This window comes from Stegodyphus dumicola, chromosome 3, assembly GCF_044657685.1.
Source record: "Stegodyphus dumicola isolate Sdum_Otavi_A_Nest chromosome 3, ASM4465768v1".
In the NCBI taxonomy this organism is placed as follows: domain Eukaryota; kingdom Metazoa; phylum Arthropoda; class Arachnida; order Araneae; family Eresidae; genus Stegodyphus; species Stegodyphus dumicola.
In genome coordinates, this window is record NC_140770.1 from 132,106,307 (window position 1) to 132,128,505 (window position 22,199).

A 22,199-nucleotide genomic window follows, 5' to 3' on the forward strand; every position below is an offset into this window, starting at 1 on the left:
CCCAAATTTAAGCCAAATCTTTGTCGTCCACTACATTTTAGCTCGGATAATACTGCATTGTCATTCAAGCGTACCTAAAGTAGGTAAATAGAGAAATGAATCACACGCTCATACCTACCATGGCTGACTGTGAGAAGCACACGCACGTTGGAGGCAACTATTTCTATCCTGGGAAACAACTTTCACAGTCCAGCGCTTGAAGAAAATGTAAAAACCATGAAAAAAACTATAAGGGCTGAATAAATTAGATAAGAGTAGTTTAAGCATTATTTCGTCTAAGATTATCAGTTCCAAAGTTCGTCTACAATCAGTTATATATCAAATGATTTTATGTACTTTTATTCAGATAGTGGAATAAAATTTTAGTGAATTCATTCGAAGCATTATATGAAAGTAACTCCAGGCTTTGAATTAACCCTGTAGAGTAAAATTAAATATTGCTTAATGAGGATTAATGTAAATATGTGTTTCCATTCTCAAAATTGCCTAAAATCAGAAAAATAATTAAGTGGAATTGCAATATTAGTTTTAGGAGCCCTACATTAAAAAAAAGGAATTTTTATATAGTTTACATTCAGAAGAAAAATCATTTATTATGATTAAATAAGTTAAAAGCAATGTCTATAGTTTTTTCCCTTAAGAATATGTAGAGATCTCAAGAATAACTTTTCTCACTTATATCTCTTGTCCATGTCTGCAAGTGGCAAAGTAGCTATGACTATTGAATACTAAAAGTTGAACATGGGTTCAAGCCTACCAAGCGATCTTGCTACAGAGTAATTTATACCTTTACCTTCATGTGGAACCAGATTTCTATTGAAAATCTCCACGTAAACATCTATTCATGAAAACAAACATTCTTATGTGCAGTGCCATACTTCAGTAAAGGCAGCCTATTTTCCCATGGCAGTTTTCATTTAGTCGAGGATTTTGAGTACAGGTATAAGAAGCATCTTCATAGAAGAGTTGGGTCAGCTACTAATAGATTCGTCTTTTACGAACTACTCTTTCTGACTTTAAAGAATGTTGTTCATAAAACCTGACCGTTAAAAACTTTTGTATCATATCTCTGCAAGTTGTGAAGAGTTAAAGGCTTCATTTTTCATTAACGTATTAAGATAAATTTCCTATTTTCCGTTTGAAACTTGTGCTTTGCGTAGCCTATTAAAAACATTAGAGTTTACATTTGAGGGACCCACTCAGGAACAAAGCTAAAATTATTTCTATGAATTTCTTCATCATATTTTAAAAAATAATTAGAGTAATATATTGAGTATAAATAATAAAGGAAACAGGACGTTTGATTACCTTGCTCAAGACATATAATTTTTACAGACTTTCTTTAAAATTATTGGGTGGAGAAAAGTCAGTTTTCTTTTCATTCTAAATTTTCTCATGCATTTTATAACGTGAAACATCTTTTAAGCAATATCTTAATTACATATTACAAGTACATATTTTTCTCTTTTCTTCAAATACTTACACATTTGTCATTCGATAAGCATATTAGCATATGCGTACAAAACATGTTATTTAAGATGCAGACTTTCAATAATTTAAATTAAATTTACTTTAGAATAAGTATTTTTACTTCTTTACATAAATTTCGCAATATCCAGGCGAAAGTAATGGCTGAAAATGTAGAACCTTAATAACATAAAAGGCGCTCTTTACATGAAAGATCATAATTATACTAGATAATAAACTTCAAAAGATTATTATTTTATCTCTATGTTGAAAAAATATGCGTGAGACCTAAATTATATATCATTTACTCAAACTCATTACAAAACTTTTGAAAAACTGCAAAGCGAACACATAGGTCTTTTTAGAGAGAGCTTAATAAATGTAAGCAAATATAATAAATAATGCCTAAAGTAGATCTGAATTTAAATTTGAAGAGATAACACTGCCACTCAGTAATTTCATAAAGTACTAATAACCAATGAACTAGTAGAATGGGGAGATAATACGCTTTGTTTTTACTTACTTACACGAAGTAAAATGGAAGTATTGTAATCGTGAAAAATTTCAGGTATCATATTTCAACAAAAATATTCATTTTGACGCTATCGACTGCGTTTAACGATGTTTTTGCGTGGCATCTGTACTTAAAGACAGAACAAAGGACTCTTTTCCCCCAAAAAACTATAAAACTGGTTTAAAATGAATTCTGAAAAGAACTTTTTGTGTCGTCTCTGCGTACGTACGTATCTCGCATAACTGAAAAACTAGTAGCCTCAAAACGTTGAAATTTTGTATATAGGATTGCTATACCTTATAGATGTGCACCTCGTATGTTGGTTGGCTGCACCAAACGTATATAAATATAAGAATATATATATATATATATATATATATGTAAAAATGTACAATTTACAAACATCAAACATATTAGAATAAAGAAACTGAGATCACTGAGCTGAGTAAAAGTGGATATATATATAATATGCACATTATATATACATATATATATATATATAAAATATGCACAATATATATATATATAGATAGATAGATAGATAGATATAGATATATTGTGCATTTTTTGCTTTAAAATGATTCAATTATTTGTTCTTATCTTGCGGTTAAGGTTCTTATACCTTTAGTAAATCTGCATGCAATATTTATAGAATTATCACCAATTTAAAAGTTGTTTAGGTGCCGCTAAGCCTAACTATTTTTGCCATGGCGGCCATGTTTGTTTATATTTGAAACAACATAATAGTAAATTTGTTGCCAATCTAGAGAAAGTAAGCTTCGCAATAACAAACATAACGCCTTCTTTTATTATTGCGAATTAAATCATGCTTAATCCATTCTGGAATTTATTCGAGGAAATAAGTGTTTAAGATTTACTTCTTAATTTTCAATGCATATATTTTGAGTTTTTATGTATTTTTGCCTTGTCGCGAAGTGAGAGCTGAATTAATTGAGTGAAAAATACTCAATCGTCTGTGAAAAACTGTTTCGTTTTTGTTTTGTTTGCTAAATTTTTTTATACATCCTTTTAGATTTATTATAGTATTTGCATAGAAAATGTGGCAGCGATTAGATAATTCTTAAAATGATATAAATTTTGTGCATTCTGAGTTAAAAAAATGAATGAAATGTAACGCTGTTAAGTTGACTTAGGGCCAGAGGGTCGCTATGTTAAACAGATATAGAGAAGAGTGCATTTATTCTATTGTGGTTTCTGCGCTATCGACGAGGTAAATTTAATTCAATCCAATAATGTTAAATGAAATCCAATAAGTTTAAAAGAAAAATGCGTATAATTTAATATTCCCTACAAGGAAGTCATGTGTTGTACACTTCAGATTTTTTAATTCGTGGACTTCAAGAATTATAAATAAAGTTTTATAATTCAAGAATTTACATTAATTTGAACTCGTGAAGACTAAAAGTTCAAATTATGAGTATTAAAATTATTGGCTTAAAGAAGCATTAGCTCAGAAGGGCTATTAACTTCGTTTTGGAATTTTGCGTCGATTCACTATAAACGCAGAATCACTTTTGAAATTGTTCGCCACCAAATATTATCGCCTTGTATTATATTTAAAGAAATTAAGTAATAAAGAATCTGCATAAAACAATGGTACCTAGAGTCATCAAATTTTGAATAATGTACGTCTCCATCTTAATATGACATCTAGAAGCCCAAATTCGGAATTTGGAAACTGTTTTACCATCTATTTCATATTTTGTAAAGCATTTATGAGGTTTTGATTAACAAACTCAACGATTTCAAAGCAAACAGTGGCAACACTGTACGGGAGAAAATACATATTTATCTTCAGCGCGCGAGACTGTGTATCGGAAATTTTAAAGATACACTCTTTTAAATGTTTTGCGATACTGCCGTTGGATTGAATCTTGTGGTTCAAGTGCGAAGAACATGATATTTAATAGACCAAGATAACACACAAAACTTTAAAAAAAGCCCCTTTGGGCGTAATATAAAGTCTTAAAACCTTCAGATTTTTTTTATTTTTTATTTTTGTATATATTCCTTAAAATAAACTTGAAAATGTAGGAACATAAACTGCAGAAACAAGAATTTGAAACGAACTGAAAGGTTAAGAAATAGCTTTCGATTGTTTACCTTTATGCCACGTTTACTAATGGTTGTATGGCTAAGAAATGAATAAATCATACTTGGCTATTTTTTTCTATTCCTTGAAGGCATTTTAACTTGCTTTGATAGGCAATTTCGTTCTTTTTTCTGATGATTGCTACATAGGAATGGATGTAAGCAAACTCTTTACAGCCAAAGTAAAAAATCTTTTTGCCCCTTCAGAAGCAAAGATTGTTGCTTTGCTATTGACCGAAATCGCATAAATTTAGAGAAAAAACTTAAACGGGTTTCTGGGGGATTTAATTTTTGAATTTAGTAGTTAAAAATTCTTTGTTTCTTTGCGTACCACCCGTTGAGAATCGCTGGCTTAGAGCATTCTAAAATTTCTCTCGGTTCCGTTCCAGCAGCGGAAGAAAAATATTTTATCTAACATCATGTTATGCAAATTCTTACTTCTTATTATCAGTTGATTCAACATAGCTGTTAAGACTAGAATGAAGCTAGCATGTCAATAATTTTAGATTTGTTAATAAATTTTTCTAGTCATATATTGCAGCACATACATGTAAATATAATCTAATTCTCTGGTTCCTGCTTACCAATAGATTGAAGTTTCAAAATTAAATTTCCTATGTAGCAATAGATTGGTGTGCTCTGCTGTTTTCTGCTAAGTGGAAGGTATTAAATATAAAGCTTTATTATTTTAATTAAACGTAAAAATAATGTTATGCGCCTTCACAAAATTTATCGACTTCAGAAGCAAAATTGCCCAGACGTCTACTCCGCTTTAATTGTTAATTTATAACAATTATCGATCTCCAAATGTCTGGCAAATTATTAAAATAGTAGATTTGGAGGAAAACAGAAATAAATTGTAATATAAGGCAGCGGAAAGTTCTTTTTTCTTTTAACTATTAACCGTTTTGATGAAATTTGTTAAGATAGCCTTCTTAACATTGCTTCTTAACATTATAAGGAATATGTTTAAAAGTATTGCGACTTATTAAAGACAGCTTCGGGCAGTATTTTCTTCCGGAAGTCTTTAATATTTAAATTACGTATTTGTTCCTTAAGGACTGCTAATCTTTGCATTATAACTTTTATAGCTATTTTGTGGGACGTTTGTTAAATGCTTTTGAATTACTATTTTGAATGCAAACTCTTTACTTTTATGTATTTTTGTGTTTACTTTATTTGATGTTTCACAAATGCTTATTTATGTATCTGTAATTTTATTATCACGTTTAATCTCTTGATTAATATATTTTACTGTAGATATCTTTATTTAATTGTGGCAAAACATGCGATGGTTATCAGTTTAAGGAGAAGGATGCCTTCGGGAAGAACTTTCGGAAGAATCTTAAGTGGAATCTTAAGTTTGCTTATAAGGTATTTCTCCCGCCTTCTTATATGCCTCCGTAGTGTAGTGGTCAGCATACTGGGCGCGTATTCCAGAGGTCCGTAGTTCGATTCCCAGCGAGGGCTTTGTTAATTTTTCAAGTCTCCTGATGTCTACTACAGTGGTTCCCTAACTAAAAGGGTGGTGAATGATGATTCTCCCCACCCAGGTTTTGGCGATTGGGTCCCTTAAACACCAGTCGCCCTTTAAAAGAAGAAGTATATAAGGTATTTTGATTGCCTTCTTGGCATGTCTTCGTAGTGTAGTGGTCACCACACTGGGCGCGTATTCCAGAGACCTGTGATTCGATTCCCGGCGAAGGCGTTGCTCATTTTTCATCTCTCTTGTTTTAAAAAACATCCGTAATGTCTCTACATGCTAAATGCATTTTAATTTAATAAACATCACGCATTCTAGTCAACAGTTATCTACTTTTGCCTCAATGAACATAGCAGCATATGCATAGGATAGCATAGGAACGTAGCATATGCTTAGGATAGCAGAAAATATAACTCTAGAAAAATTCTGAGAAACAAATGAATGAGTGTTATGGGCTTAAAATGCAAGCAGAAATGTCGAAAAATTGATGTAACTGTTCAGGGTTTTGTCTATGTTTGTATTTAAATAAGTATCTTATGTCTATGTTTGTATTTAAATAAGTATTTAAATACTTATACCTAATTACTTATACTAATCTAAGAGGTTTGATGCGCACAATTAATATATCCATCCCTCCATAATAATATAATATATGCACTAGGTATGGCATCCTTAATACATTTTAACCAACTGTACTTTAAACGCTTGCTCAGCTAGTCGCCTAAAGTAGTTATTATAAAAAGTTTAAAATACATTGTTTGTGTCGAAATGTGGACTGTATGAGGCGATAATGTCTTTTAGTAGTTTTATTAAAACTCAACAGTAATATAAGTTATACATTACTTAGAACCGAAGTTCTCGACAATAGACACCGATGCGACTTGGTGTCTGCCGACGAACGAACGAACTGATAATTTTCCCGCCTGGTTGGCGGCGTACAGTTTGAATTGTAAGATCGCCAAGTTTTGCGCAATTACAGGCAGCAACATTCTGTCTCCCGTTGAATGATTTCGTTCAAAAAATAATATACAAGAAAATATCAATTCAGTTATAACAATAAATACTTACTTTAAAAAATACATAACATTCCGTATTGGTTGTAAAACACAGCAATAAACATGTATGATAATGGCATTACAATCAACTTAACATACTAAATATATGCTAAATAATACAAAAATATCAAGGTCTTTCACTATTTCTAAGTTCACAAGAATTCAACTGTTTACATCAAAATAGATAATTTTGTTACTGGTCGTTTCAACAGACCATTTGAAGTTCGAACAGTGACTACTCTTATATTGCCATCAGTTCCAGGAAAAACCTCTACAATACTACCAAGGGACCATTTATTAACGGGCAAATGATTCTCCTTTATCAAAACTACAGTATTAATTTTAACATTATGTTTTTGAAACTACCACTTATTTTTTTGTTGGAGATGATTTAAGTAGTCATTACTCCACTTTTTCCAAAAACTCTGGATAATTTTGGTAATTTTTTGCCAGCGGCTTAATCTGTTCTCAGGCTTCTCTAGAAGTTCTGGTTCTGGAATTAATAGGTCTAAAAATTAAAAAATGATCTGGAGTTAGAGCTTCAATACAATCGTCATCTGCCGGTAATGGAGTGATGGGCCTAGAATTTAATATACCTTCTATTTGAAGAGTCACTGTCAGAAATTCTTCATACGTAAGTTTTGTTTCCCCTACGACATGCTAAGGTGATATTTAAATGATCTGACTCCTGCCTCCCGAAGTCCTCCAAAATTGGGAGCTCTAGGAAGCAAAAAGTTCCATTTTACTTCTTCAGAAGTCAAGTAATTTCCTAAAGATTCATCTGGATTTTTAACAAGATTATACAATTTAGTCAATTCTCTGCTAGCACCAACAAAATTCGTTGCATTGTCACAAAATATAATCGAGCTACCTACGAGAGAAGAATATTTTTAATGCAGCAATGAAGGCATCAGATGACAAATCTGATAGTAATTCAAAATGTACTGCCTTAGTGACAAAACAAGCAAAAATAGCAACATATATTTTTTTGAAATTGTCCCTTTCGTTGATGTTTATACTTTATATAAAATGGGCTGCAAAAATCGATCCCTGTGCAATTAAAGGGCGCACTTATTCTCACTCGCTCCTGAGAAAGATGTTCCATTATTTGCTCAACGAGAATTGGTTTAGCCCTTCTACAAACTACACAATTGTGCATAATTTGTCGTGCCAGTTTCCGACCTCTAAGAGGCCAAAACTTTTGTCTGACACAATTCAACAATGCTTGTGGACCTATATGCAGATATTTCTTATGGTAATGTTCCATTACTAATTTAGTTAACTGATGATTAGCTGGTAGAATAATGGGATGCTTCTGTGTGAAATTTAAGTTAGCATTTTGCAAACGGCCCCCTTACTCTTAGCAACTGATTTTCATCAAAAAATGGGTTGAATGATTTCAAACAGCTTTTACCTGTAACCTGAGATGTCTCCATGTCCCCTTCAGGTTTTCAATATCCTCTAAAAATATTTCACTTTGAGTTACCTGAATTAGATACAACTCTACCCCATTGACTTCTTCTAATGATAAATTTCCCCTTATTTTTTCTTGGTTCCGACAGTTATAAATGAACCTGAAAATATAACTTATAATATGCAATAATTTAGTATAGTTATTTGTAATATTTAGAATATTATAAAACAAAATAGTCAATGGTTCGACTAGAAAGTTTTGCAAATGAGTTGAATTAAAGTCAAGTTGAGAGTCATTATTCACTGAAGTAGTTTGTTTGGATATCTGCTTTAGTTCCTTGCGGTAAATCTCATCTAAATCTGACTGAGAAACAGTTAGGGACAAAACAACTACTCCTGTTCTTAAAAATGAAGGTCCATTCCACCAAAGTTTAAGATGTTCAATTTGATCTGGGCTAACACCTCTGGAAATCAAGTCAGCAGGGTTTCTTCTGACTTCACATATCGCCACTGAAACTCGTGTGTTAAGTTGCTGAATTTTGGCAACTCGGTTAGCTACAAATGTCTTTAACACATGTGGAGAATTTCGAATCCATGCAAGAACTACAGATGAGTCACACCACATATATATCTTATCTAAATTCAATTTAAGTGCCTTTCGCAACTTATTCATTAACTGCGATAGTAACACTGCAGCACAGAGCTCAAGTCTTGGAATATAAACTGATTTTAACGGCGCGACTCTTGATTTACTGCACAAAAGAGTTGCTGAAATGGAACCCGATTGCAATATACATTTGACATAAATGCGTGCTCCATAAGCTAATTCTGAAGCATCAGAAAATCCATGAAATTCAATTTTAGCAGTGTTTCTAGATAAAATTGTTTCGATTAACCATTAATTTTAGGAATCGAAGTGATGAAATTCTTCCATTCACGAGATTCCGTTTTGGGAGGCACATCATTCCAGCCAATGTTTAGAAGCCAAAGCTTCTGCATAAAAATTTTGGCTTTCGTAATAACTGGTCCAATTAAACCAAGTGGATCAAATATTCGAGCAATAGCTGATAAAATGTGTCTCTTAGTATAGTAATCATGCAAATTTGTAGTTACATTGAATGTGAAAGCGTCTGAATCTGGATTCCATAAAATACCTAAAACCTTCGTTTCATTTTTCATTTCATTGGAAAACGAATAATCTTCAGCTTTAGTATTAATATTAATCAGCAATTCCCTGTGATTAGCGAACCGTTTATGAAGCTTCATGCCTCCTCGACTTAAGAGATACACTAACTGATTTTGCAGTTTAGTTTTTCTAAATCTTCTGCTCCTGATAGAACATCATCCATATAAAAATTTTGAAGTGTGACTGAAAAAGCTAAAGGGAATTCCTTTCCTTCATCTTCAGCTAACTGTCGTAGGACTCTAGTAGCAAGGAAAGGGGCACTAGTAGTGCCATATGTAACGGTGTTCAGCTGATATGTCTTGATTTCTTCTTGGGAATTTTTCCTCCGAAGAATTCGTTGAAATTTCCTCTGGTCTGGGTCTATTAAAATTTGACGATACATTTTCTCTATATCAACAATGAATGCGAAAGTATGTTTACTGAACCTTAACATGATGGAAAACAAATCTTCCTGTGCTATGCCTCCATTCAGTAACTGCTCATTTAAAGAGGTATCTTTAGAATTTCCTAGACGTAAATGTCCTTCGCTCTTCATAGGCATCTGGACCACATACCTTCCATTTTCATCTCTAGAATGTGTGCTTAAGAAATGATTTTCGCATAATAATTCTTCCGGACCCTTCACAGGTTTATCTTCGTCTATCCTTTCAATTTCCCAAAAATTCTTTATGCTTTGATTCAAATCGTCCAGTTCTTGGATTAATCCACAATATGCTGAATCTTGTTTCGTAATGCTATCAATTTTACCTCTGATAATATATCCAAATAGAGAATTTTGAAGTATAAGACCAGAGTTTTTCAGCGCAATGTTTTCGCATTTTAATAAATCAAAAAAGATTTCAGCACCTATTAGCAGATCAATCTTTCGAGGTCTGTAAAATTCAGGATCAGCAAGTTGAACATAATTCAAATTTCCTAAGGATGTAATATTCAATTTCTGGGTAGGCGTAATATTAGTTATTTTAGGCACTATTAAAAATTCTAAGTTTCTGTGATATTCTTCTTTATTATTAAGGATAGTGGCATTAAGTTTTTGTTTTATATTGAACGTTCTATCATTTAAGAAAGCAACCGAACCGTCAATTTTCTAGCGATCTAAACAAAGTCTGGTTCAACATTCAACAGTCATGAAGTTACACATCGAACCGCTGTCGATAGCGTAAGAGGCGATGAGCGAAATCATGTGAGAAGCTACTTCCGGTCGGAAGGTATATGGAGCGCGGGAATCCTTCTGAATTTCTTTTTGCGCTTCGACGGCAAATGTTTTCCGCTGTGGAAAATGCAACAGGCTATGATGGCGTGATTTGCATAAACTGCACGAACTGTTTGATTTGCATTCTGTCACCTTATGCGATGGTTTAAGGCAATTAATACAAAGATAAAATTTTTTTACAGTCTCAAAACGCTTGTTTACAGCTAAATTTTTAAATTCATCACACATATAAATTTCATGCGTCGATTTACATAAATTACAATTGTTCGTCGAAGTTCGTTTCAAATTAACTAAAAATCCCTTTGCCTTGATATTAGGAGTGAAAGACTTGGAATTTTGATTGCTAATTTTACTTGTGTTTTCAAGAACTTGACATCTTTTTTCAAGGAATGCGATAAAGTCTGCCCAAGTAGGAGGCTCAGTAGTGTTTAAACTCATTTTGAATAATTTACGAGTTTCCTTATCTAATTTAGGAAGAATTAAATTTATCAGTATGAGATCCGAAAACGTATGCCTTTCAATGCTCCAATGCTTAAGAGCTCTAATATTTCGCGAAATATTATCCTTTAATTTCTGAGCTCGACTAACAGTTAATTTTAGTTTGGAAACAATTTTTCATGTAAACTCTCGTTTTCAACACACGTTTTCTTGCAAGAATGAGATTAATTTCACGCATTATGCAGATAGGGTAGAAAACTACTACTATTTAAATTGGCGTCTGAGTTGCTTCAGACAGAGCGTCTTAAGAGCCTATTGAAAGCGTATTCTGCCTTTCGTCTATGTGGTTTCTGTTTTAGTTAAGCTTGCTATTTTACGGCCGTGCATGATTCATGATTGATTTTTTCCATGTTTATAATGGAGTTAATGTGTCTGTCAACAATTAAGCGCTTATTTTCAAAGCGATTTTCTAATGCTTTATATAATGATTGAAAAGATTCGTCTTCTGTTTCAATCTGTTTTGCTACACCTCGTAGAGACGAATTCAAATAATAAAGCTTTTCAACTTCCGATAAGTGAGAATTGTTAGAAATTATGCTACTAAATTGAATTTTAAAATTGTTCCAATCCTCATTTTGGCCAGAAAATGTGGGCAAAGGTATATCCGGTAATTTAATTCTGCCCCCAGTATCTTTAACAGTTGAATAATTCTGACTTTCTATTATTGGTTGCTGTCTTAAGGAAGTTCTTAACAGTCTATGAGCTCGCGTTTTCAAAAGAATTATTCTTTCTTTATACTGTTCTGTTCTATTAATTTCATCTTCTAAATCATCAATCGCAATAACCTTTTCTATTTCTCTGTCTACTAAATATAAGGCTTGCTCTTTAGCTATTAACTGAGCAAGTAGTTCTTCAATAACCTCACTGTTTGGATTTGAATTTTCAATTTCGATTTGGAATTTATCTAATACCTTCGTAGTAATAGTTCGCAAAGAAGCCCTTTTTTCTTTATTTTTTCTAATTCCATATTGAATAGTCAAATAAAACAATTTTTCAGACAGTTCGAAATTTAAAGCAATATATAAATTAAACAAATGCAATGATTCGAATGCTTAAATTATACAGTTCTTAACTGAAAACAGTAGAATCAAAATTCACTTACCTATTTTCTCAGGGTAACACTATATAACTATAGTATTATAACGATAGATCACTATATAACGATATCAAGAGACAAAGAATTCTCAAGAAAACGAACGTTCATCCATATCCAATGAGACAGGGAATTCTAAACGAAACTAAAGTTCTACACAAAATCTTCACGAGCCAGTTCCAAGCTCTGGCTCGACGGACCAAAAATGTTTGTGTCGAAATGTGGACTGTATGAGGCGATAATGTCTTTTAGTAGTTTTATTGAAACTCAACAATAATATAAGTGATACATTACTTAGAACCGAAGTTCTTGACAATGGACATCGATGCGACTTGGTGTCTGCCAACGAACGAACGAACTCACAATTTTCCCAGTTTGAATTGTAAGATCGCCAAATTTTGCGCAATTACAGTTAAAGGCAGCAACATATATGTTGATTTCAATGAATCTATGTAATGTAATTTCAAGAGTCCAATTAGTAATTAATTATATTAGTAATAAAGAATAAAGACTGTGTTTATTATTTTTAAATCACTTGGTTTGCTAATCAATGAGAGACAGGTTAAATTTGAAAGAAAAATGCAATATTGCATGCTTTGTCGAACGACAATACAGTGGTGTGTGGATGATGAAAATATTTTATTTCGGGCAGTGACAACACATTTTAAATCACTGAGTTATCAAATCAAATTTGAAGCATAAATAATTTAAGCGTTGGACGAGTATCAACAAATTTCTTTTACATCATTGAGTACATGCATTGAATTTCTTTTAAGTTTGCCGACATATTAAATAATAACGAATTCAAAATTAACATTCGGCCTTGGAATGAATATGTGTTGGTTGAGAACAAAGTGCGTTTAAAATTGGAGGCTCTAGTTGCCGCCATTTTCTCGCAGTGCCAGGAACGTACATAAATATATATTGATTCTTCGTTATTTGATAACAGAGATGATTTAAAACTAATATGACAAGTATAGTAACATCAGTCGTTTAAATTCTAAAGCAATTTCAAACATTTAGAATCATAAAGAAATGGGTTATAATCTTTTCTACATTCAAAAACAGATTTTTAAATTAAAAATTAAAGTAATTTTATAAATAAATAATTGTAAAGATTAACAATTATTTATTTATAAAAGTTACTGTGAGTTGAATTTCAAATTGTTTTAAAAATAATCTATTCCAAAAATATTTCTATTCTTTTTTAAATATAATTTATTTAAAAACATATTCGATAATCTAAACTTCAAAAACCGAAATTGAATTCGGAAACGTTTAAAAAGGATATTTTTAATATTCATATTCAAAAATTTAACAATTTCATTGAATTATTTATTATCGAACGCTGCATAGTGTACTTTAGTTAAATGGAAACTTAATTTCAATCATTAAGTGTCTTATTTCAGTATTCAATTTAACTTTCTGATGAATGAATAAAGGTAGAGAAAACGTAACACCCAATAAGTAGTAATTTTCCTTTGTTACAATCCTCTGCTTGCACACTTGTTATTTTCATTTTAACACATAATTACTGGTTTGTTTCTAATTAGAATTAAAGCATTTCTTTATTTTAATTATCTTTTAATTAGTTTTCTTGGGTTTTTAATTTTGAAAAATACATTTTTTTGTGACAGTAACATCTAACAAATTGCAAATAAATAAATTAATTAATTAAATGAAATAAATAAATAAAAAATTAAATAAATAATAATAATAAAAATGAATAAAAAATAAATAAAATAAACATAAAATAATAATAAATAAAAAATAATAGAAAGATTAAAAATAATCTAATAAAATAATAAAAATAAAATAATAAATATTTAATAGAAAGTTTTGATTAAATGTTGCTCACACAGACATTTATGATCAGATAGGGAGTAAATAACAGAAGCATATTTGCAACAAGACAGGACTGGAAGAAGTGGGCTGAAAACCAGGGCTTAGACAAATGGTCTCACAGGCGAAGTCTCTTCGCTCTAACTGTACGCATCTTTCCCAATTTTGACGAAGCACAGTCCAGGGAATGCATCTGCGTATCTGTCACCCAATTTTGACGAAGCACAGTCCAGGGAATGCATCTGCGTATCTGTCACTCTTTTTCTCTTAGCAATAAACCACTAGAGATGACCTTCGTCTCTCACGGTAGCGCGTCATTGCACCATCGCTAACCATGACACTCATCAGACAACTTGCTATAAGAAAACGGATGAAGTGTTGGATAGGTGAATATAAAAACCATGATACCTGGAAGTTTAGAGATAAAATAACTAAATTATTTAGCAGGAGTAGAAAAAAGTCGAAACAGTTTAAGGAATCGTGCAAAACGGTTCACAATCCAACTTCTAGTTATTTCCAAAAATCTTCTCCAGCATTTTCCCAGTACTTTAAAAAGATGTGATAATCGATTAGCTGGTGTTCTGTTACACTTGAATTTCAGAATTATGTTTAAAATTTTCATTCAAGATGAATGACATTTTAGTGATTGTAACATTTAGATTTTAGAATAATATTGCCATCACGATGAAAGCGAGCTACTATATCGGGAATAGGCGTTTGAATTTTAAAGAAGACATGGATTTTTATCATTATAAGTATAGTTTCCTAATACGGATGTTATGCCAATTAATGGTCCCTGAAGAGATTTAGAGGATGTTTTTGATTCAAGGAGCAATAATGAGACTTTGGAAAGCACCCAGACAAAAAGAACATGCAGTTTTGTTGCCTATACAATTTGAAATATTGTCTGTGCAATTCCTTAGGTCTCAAATCATACATAAGTATTGACAGAAGTTGGAAGCACAGCCGAACAGCTGACTCAGAGAAATCGTAGACTGAATGTCAGTTCATGTTTGCTAGGCTGTAATTAGTAGGGGTCTGAATTAGGTTGGCTTAACGGTCAACAGCTAGAAGGGAAAGGTTCAACATGTCCTTTGCAGATAGTTTGTGAGAGGTTGTTTTTGTTATTAAATTTTATTAAATTGAAAATAATCACGACGTGGGCGAATCCATTTTAAAACTTAGGGCAGCTCGTTCTCTAAACACATTGAGGAAGGGAAAAATTGTAGCAATATTTTGTAAATTTCCAGAATCTGGTGTAAAAAAGCTAATAGAAAAAAATACGAGAAAGAATATATCGCATAGAAATTGATTCTATTGAAAAATTTTTCATTCCAAAAATTAATCCGTGGTTGCTAAACTTAATAAGAAGAATTGTGTTGTATATAGTATCATCATGTGCTAATAAGAAAAATGTAATCTAAACTCCCACTCAACTCATTTACTCAGTTTAACTTTCGGCCTTTAATGCTTCGAGTTTACAACTTTCAAGATAACTCTCGAGTAATTTACCATATCCAAACAAACAAATAATAAGTAAAATTTCAGAACTTTAACATTTTACCTTTTGATTTTTTTTTACTAGGTAAAGGACATTATGTTCATTACGTCATTGCTTCGCCTTTCCATTTCGCTATTTGTTTGATCGTTTAATTTGTTCCCACGGCAAATTTATTAGTCCAAAGGGGTTTTATCACTGAAGGACTATTGTTTTTGTTTTGCGATTTTGCGTTCAATCACTATAAATGTCCGTTTCACTTTTTAAACTCTTGCCACCAAATGTAAGACTCTTGCATTATATTTGAAGAAATTAAATGACGAAAAGTCTGCATAAATGTATGTATATTTCTCACATTGGGATAAAACAACGGTACACAGAGCCATCGAATTTTGAATGACGTAATCCTGCTACGAATATGGGCATGTGGAACACCAAATTTCAAATTTGGAATTTGTTTTATTATCGGTTTCATATTTTGTAAACATTTAAGGAATTTTTAGTAACAAATTCAACAATTTAAAAGCGAGCAATGGCAACACTCTACGGCGAGGAAAAAGAAACTTTTTATCTCCAGCGGGCGCGGAACTGTTTATCGGAAATTCTAAAGATATGCTCATTTTAAAATTATTTTGCGACATTGCTACTGAACTCAATTTTATGGTTTAAGTGCAAAAAACATAATATTTAATAAATGAAGGTAACACACAAAACGTTAAAAAAACGCCCCTTTGGACGTAATTTAAAATGTGAAATCTTTCAGAAATTTTTAAAACTTATTTTTTACCTAAATAAATGAATCCTATGTCAATCACTTTTAAAACTGACAGTTTCAGTTAAACTCTGCACGAATTGATGCCTTAATTTTATGCAGCGTTTTTACATATATCAATATAAATTATCTTATAAGCATTATGAAATTACTGTTGATTTTTCATGAGGAATTATGCCGATCACATCATAATTTATACAGGACTGAAAATGGCATAGAAAATTAAAAAACGTATCCCGTCAGTTCACGAAGAAGAATTCATTTTGTTACAACATTTAAATATTTAGACAAACTAAAATAGCAAAAGCTTATTTAAAAAAAAAGTTTTAATCTGGAAAAATGTTAATGTTAGAATGCTCGGACACTAAAGATTAACAAAATTTTCTAGAGAATATCACCTTCATCTCTGTGTACGAGCTTTTCTTATACAAATTATTTGCACAGATATATTAAACAAGTACATGCCTACATTTTTGACAGGTTGGGTATCCATCGATAACATTCCTAATTACTTTAACTTTTTTAAAGATTCACCCTCTCACTGAGTTCTCTGCCTAGAGAAATTCAGTTACTGACATTTTCTGAAGAGTAATTATTTACGTAACTGGTATTCATTCTCCCAAGCAGTGAAAACTGAAGTATGTATAGATGAAAAGACTTTTTAAAATTCTTCTAAGAAATAAAAGAATGGCATCCATCAAGTATGTCAAAATTTGTATTGAGGCTTTCTCGTCATATATTTCTGAAAGACTTGAAGAATGCTGCTATTTACTTCTACCAGCATGTAATAGAAACACACATGATTGATTTCTTTCTAGGAATGCTTTTTTCAATACTTCAGAAAATTTAAATTTAATGAAAAAATAATTGTTTTAGTTATGTTAAATAAATTTTACCGTGATATAAATTAGTTACTCTATTTGAAACTATTTCGGATATTTGGATGTGGCGTTAAAATCATAAATTTCCAAATGTCTCGAAAGAAATCTTTGCTACAAGTGCCCCGTAAAACAGCATTTAGTATAATTTTTATGGATATTTGCTGGTTGTATTGTTTGCCAGTTGCTGGTATAGTGACATTACGTTTATTTGAACCCAGCAGATGTAAAAATGTGCCCTGCGCTCGACGGGACTCGAACCTGGATCTCTCGAATACGCACCGAGTTTGCAACCACTACACCACGAAGTCATGCTAAAATAAGGAATAAAACACCTTATATACCCACTTTTAAAGAGCGGCTGGGGATGAGGAGGCACAGTGCCCAAGTCCTGGTGGTAACGAATTATCGTCCCCCACTTTTTATTTTGGGTGCCTCTGTAGAAACATTAGGCTTCTTTTTTAATCCAGTAAGCGTGAAAATGTGCACAACTCTCACCGGGACTCGACCTTGGACAACTTGAATACACGTCGAGTATGCTACTATTACACTACGAAAGCATGCTGGAAGAGGGGACAAAATAATACCTTATATTACGTCCGTTTCATTCAAGAGATTTATAATTAAAAATATAAGCATATGTTTCTAGTTTCTCAGCTATAAACTCCGATGTGAGAATACAGCAAGTCCGTTTTTGACATGAACAATTAAAATGTGCAGTGTAGAAACGTTTTAGTAAGATTTTATTTTTTATAGTCAGTTTTATTTTTTATTGCAAACTATTCATACTTTTACGTATAGCGTACCCATAAGAGTCACTTATGTAAGCTCTTTTTTCACAGCGTTAATCATAGCTATATACTTTTATGAATTAAAAATGTTTTAATGACACAAATATTGACATTGTAACTTGTATTTACTGGCTGTTAACCCAATGGCGCCGAATTATGAATGAGAAAATTCGTTTTAAGTATAACTTCAATGAATTCAACTACTTCTAGTTTATAGAAAACGCAAATCGTAATCATACATTCGAGTATTACCCCAAAGCATGTTGCCAAAGGAGGGCAATAAATATACACTGAAGTGACAAAAGTCATGGGAAAGCAATATGAAAAAATATACAGATGGCAGTAGTATTGCGTAGAAAATGTATAAATGCGAAGTGCTTTGGCAGGGCTTTCATTTGTGTTCACGTTATTCATGTGAAGAGGCTTTGACGTCATTATGGCCGCACGACGAGAATTAACACACTTTGAACGCCGAATGGTAGTTGGAGCTAGACGCATGGCTCATTCCATTTCGGATATCGTTAGGGAATTCAACATTCCGAGATCCACAGTGTCAAGAGTGTGCCGAGAGTATCTAATTTCAGGCATAACATCCCACCATGGACAGCGCAGTGGCCGACCACCTGCACTTAACGACAGAGACCAGCGACGTCTGCGTAGAGTTGTCAATGTTCACAAACAAGCAACAGTGCGTCAAATAACCTCAGAAATCAATGTCGGACGTACGAGGGACGTGTCCGATAGGACAGTGCGGCGAAAGTCTTCCTTGGGCTATGCCAGGAGAAGACCGACTCGAGTGCCATTACTGACAGCACGACATCGCCTGCAGCGACTCTCGTGAGCATATCGGTTGGTCCCTAAAAGAATGGAAAAGCGTGGCTTGGTCAGATGAGTCACGATTTCAGTTGGTAAGAGCTAATGGTAGGATTCGAGTGTGGCGCAGACTCCACGAAGCCATGGACCCAAGTTGTCAACAAGGCACTGTTCAAGCTGGTGGTGGTTCCATAATGGTCTGGGCTGTTTTTACATGGCATGGACTCGGTCCCCTGGTGCAACTGAATCGATCATTGACTGGAAATGGATACTTTCAGCTACTTGGAGATCACTTACAGCCATTCATGGACTTCACGTACTCAAACAACGATGGGATTTTTATGGATGACAATGCACCATGTCACCGGGCTACAATTGTTCGCGATTGGTTAGAAGAACATTCTGAACAATTCCAGCGAATGATCTGGCCACCTAGATCGCCCGACATGAATCCCATCGAACATTTATGGGACATCATCGAGAGGTCATTTCGTGCCCAAAACTTTGCACCGTCAACACTTTCACATTATGGACGTCTATACAGGCAGCATGGCTCGATATTCCTGCAGGGGACTTCCAACGACTTGTTGAGTCCATGCCACGTCGCGTTGCTGCACTTCGCCGGGCAAAAGGAGGACTGACAAAATATTAGGAGGTATCCCATGATTTTTGTCACTTCAGTGTATGTACATTAACTAAGAGAGGCGTGAAAGTAAATAACTTTTTAAATTTTAAAATCAGTTTTGAAAAAAGAAATCTGAAAGGGTTCAGATTCTCCTAAAAGGGTATATTAACGTTTTGTTACAGTGTCGCTGAGCTCGCAGTCTACGAATCTGCTGCTGCACTTACTCCTGCTAACTCACTTCTTTTTGTCTTTTTAGCTTTATTATTAAGCATCGTTTTCTACATATACAATTCAATACGTACGCCGTATACGATTCAACAGCAAAATTACAAAAATTTTAAAAGTAGCATAGCAGTATATGTTTAGGGATTTTGATGGAGTGTTAAGCGTTAGCATACACTTTTGTATTTTTTTTTTTTTGTTTTGTTTTTTGTTTTTTCATCATTACCGATTTTTGTGTTAAATTGTTTGATTAAATGTCATGGTCTTCGCAACTACGCCACATAAAACTCACTTCAATAGCAAACTGACAAAATATTTAAAAACAGCATTCATTTGAAATTTTCGATATACAGTTTCGCGCTCTGGAGTTCAAAATATTTTATTCCGTACAGTGTTGCCACCGCTCGTTTTGAAATTATTGAGTTTGTTAATTTAAAATTCATCAATGTTTTCCAAAACATGAAGTATAAAATTCGAAATTCAAAATTCGGGCTGCCAGGTTCATATGTTAGGGTGGAGGACTACGTCATTTAAAATTTGATAGCTCTAGTTGCCGTCGTTTCCCCCCACAATGCAAGGAACATTCATATATTCAACACATGCAGATTCTTCACTATTTAATTTCTCTAAAAATAATACAGGGTGATAACACTTGGCAATTTGAGAAGTGATACGGCAGCTTATAATGAACGAGGCAAAACCCTGTTGTAAGACTAACAGCCCATTCCGGCTAAACATCTTTTGGTCTAAAAAATATGATTCTAAATTTTTACACAATTCCTCGATCTGAATAAAAGGTTTATACGGTTTAGCTCTTTAAAGTAACAAAACTAAAACTTTTGACATACGAACGATAGAAACTGACCAAGACATTCAGCTTCCAAGTTTGGGATTGTTGCCACATTTTCGGATTCTCCTAGAGAAGTTAGATTTAAAAATAAACTAGAATAATTCGAGACTGACTGTTTTCTCGTTGAATGTTTTTCTAGAATGTTCTTTTGCGGCTTACTAGTGAGTAACCTTCTTCAGTTTATAATTTATTTTACAATTGTTATTTCAAAATAACTTTTACTGAAATAATTTATGTTTTGAAATGCTAAAATGCGTTATTCATATAATCAGGTTCTTCTTACTGAAAATTATAATCTAATAACCATAATTAAATTAATTAAATAGGTAATAATTTTCATTTATAATTCATGCAAATAATGTGACGAGACGGCTTTCTGTTAAAAATGAAGCCCGTCCCTGCTTTTTAGAACATCAATTCTATAATACTCTAGGAATAAGATCTTCGTTTTTGGAAAATAAAGTTATATTGCTCAATAATTTTCCTGACAATTTTCAGAACTTACTCGTTACTTAATATTGTTAATACCAGAAGCCTTTTACTAAACTGATATTTAATTTTTACTTAAGTACAATTTATTTAAATATTTCTCTGGAATTGGTGTATGATTCCTGAACAATATCTCCAATTTTAAACATCTCCTTCCACATTTCTCTTGCGAGACTTAAGCCTTTAGTCTTTAATTTTTTGAAAAAGTATAAATTTTATTGTATGTAATTATGTTGAATTATGTTTCTGTTGTTTTTATCGTATATAATTACTGTTGTAAATAATTATGTCGTATAAAAATTTAAGTTTCCTAATTTTCACAAGTGTTATTTTTTAAACTTTTAAATTTCTAGCACATGGCTTTCCTTAGAGTCCCGGTATCAGAGATAACAAGTCTCAGTGTCTCGGTGGAGCTCTCAGAACCTCGGCCTGCAACAAAACGTAACCGTAAACGGAAAACATTAAACAAGTCCCTGATTATTAATATTATGATTGTTATTATTAATCGTTAGAAAATCAGCTACTGACGACTTGCGTTTTTGAAACGTTAGTTCATGCTCCGTACACGAGACATATTTTTTATCAGATAATTTGTTCCCGGACACGTTTGCTGCAGAAAATAAACGCTCGTGAATCAACATTCTTGTATGCAAATATATGATCAGTATTGTTGGCAATGAAGGCCGCATAAACACTTTTATAGACACTGTGTGTATAGTGTATGCATGGTTTTTCAACCAGGGGGGGTAATTTTATAGTTTCAAAAGGGAATGTGATCAGTCTTTTATCTGTTATGGATTTGGTTTTATTTTATGAACATAAAAGAGCTATTTTTATAAAAGTTTAGGTATTTTTCAATATTTTCTACAGTTTTTTTCTGTTTAATTTATTAAAAAACAGTAAAAATAATTGTAATTTATATACATGTATATGTATTTATCGAGTTTTGGAAAAAATGGGGCAGGACAGCGATCGTCTAAGAATAGTGAAAAGAGTGCATGGAGCGCAGAATTTAAGAACTACTGCGCTAGATGATACACTGCTACGAAATGTCCAGGAGCGGTAAGATAGCTTCCCTGCAAAACAGGTAGGTTTAGGGTTGCCATAAAATGGAAAGTGACGGCAGGGTTGCCACATTTCGTGAGAAATCGACTATTTGGCGACCAAATGGGCGATATACCATGGACGGATGGAGAATATTTACCGGTTTAGCCCAGAATGTTCTCAAACATAAGCCAAAAACTATATAAACCCTGCTGGTACGGGGAGTGCGAGTGCGAGATAGTTAGTCAGTCCGTGCGGAGTCGAACGAGTTGACAGCCGGACAACGAGTGCCGAGTGAGTCGTCGAGTGTATCCAAAGAGTCTCTTAGTGTATCGCGGTTA